This window comes from Schistocerca piceifrons, chromosome 9 (assembly GCF_021461385.2).
Source record: "Schistocerca piceifrons isolate TAMUIC-IGC-003096 chromosome 9, iqSchPice1.1, whole genome shotgun sequence".
In the NCBI taxonomy this organism is placed as follows: domain Eukaryota; kingdom Metazoa; phylum Arthropoda; class Insecta; order Orthoptera; family Acrididae; genus Schistocerca; species Schistocerca piceifrons.
Genome location: NC_060146.1, coordinates 212,333,778 through 212,335,131, shown reverse-complemented (window position 1 = coordinate 212,335,131; position 1,354 = coordinate 212,333,778). Strand labels below are relative to the sequence as shown.

The window sequence follows — 1,354 nt, the reverse complement described above, 5'->3', positions numbered from 1 at the left end:
ATGTTAGGGAAAAGAACTTAGTAGTTTCGTCACTTTGTACTAAGGAACATGTTAGTGTACGAAAGCAGCCTTATGACATGAAGTATTTCTCTTCTTGGTTATTCGAAATGTACAGCAAGCAGAAAGTCAAGTTAAAGACGCATAATGCACCGTACTACTGAATTATATGCATTTAAAACCAGAAAACGTTCGAAAATGCGTTCCTCACAGTGTGTTAGTCACGAAAGTACTGTAACATTGACCATTTATTGCAAATGCTACGTGCACACTGGAGAAATTAAGAACAAGAAGCAAACCTAAACAGTAGTCTCATAATGAAACTTCCTGGCAGATTAAAACTGTGTGCCCGACCGAGACTCGAACTCGGGACCTTTGCCTTTCGCGGGCAAGTGCTCTACCAACTGAGCTACCGAAGCACGACTCACGTCCGGTACCCACAGCTTTACTTCTGCCAGTATCTCGTCTCCTACCTTCCAAACTTTACAGAAGCTCTTCTGCGAACCATGCAGAACTAGCACTCCTGAAAGAAAGGATATAGCGGAGACATGGCTTAGCCACAGCCTGGGGGATGTTTCCAGAATGAGATTTTCACTCTGCAGCGGAGTGTGCGCTGATATGAAACTTCCTGGCAGGTTAAAACTCGGTCGGGCACACAGTTTTAATCTGCCAGGAAGTTTCATATCAGCGCACACTCCGCTGCAGAGTGAAAATCTCATTCTAGTCTCATAATAATTTGGGAAATCTGTAAGGGGCAGTCACACTATAGAACGACCATGGAGCGGACGTTGGTAACGCAGGTAGGTGTGCACGTATATATATATAAATATATATATATATGATGTTAGTATTTAAAAATCCCCGTAGCGACGTAGATATGTGGAGTCGCAGACGTCTGTAGATACCACAAAAATGGATGTGAAATGTTGAAAATGTCACGTCATCGGATGACGTACCTCGCCAAAAGTGCTGTGGTTGGGTTTCGGCGCGAAAGGATGACTGAGCGATACAATACTTGCATGAGAACAAACGGTGCAAATTTCGAACACCTTTTGTAAAGGTGACCTGTTGTAACGTAGGAGTTAGAAAATTGTTTTCTTCGCTATAACCGAGTAAAAACATTATTTTGTGTTTCTTTCCTTTTGACCCTTCTTTTTTTGTTAACAGGCATTATTTAGGAAAGAAAACGAATCTCATTTACTGGTAACGACGGAATTCGGAAACTTATAGTCATCCACTTGTGAAGCAATACGGTAGTTTTTTTCCTGTACTTCGGAGTAAAACAGCGGAGATTGTGGGACCAGTAAATACTGAACATAAAATCTTACTTCAGTGTACACACATAATTGTCTAACGC

General features: G+C 41.7%; 1 non-coding gene across 1 annotated transcript; it reads right to left on the bottom strand.

Moving 5' to 3' along the window:
• Positions 1–342: 342 nt before the first annotated feature.
• Trnas-cga lies at positions 343–417 on the bottom strand. Its single transcript has one exon. It is a non-coding gene; the product is annotated as a tRNA-Ser (tRNA).
• Positions 418–1,354: the final 937 nt, after the last annotated feature.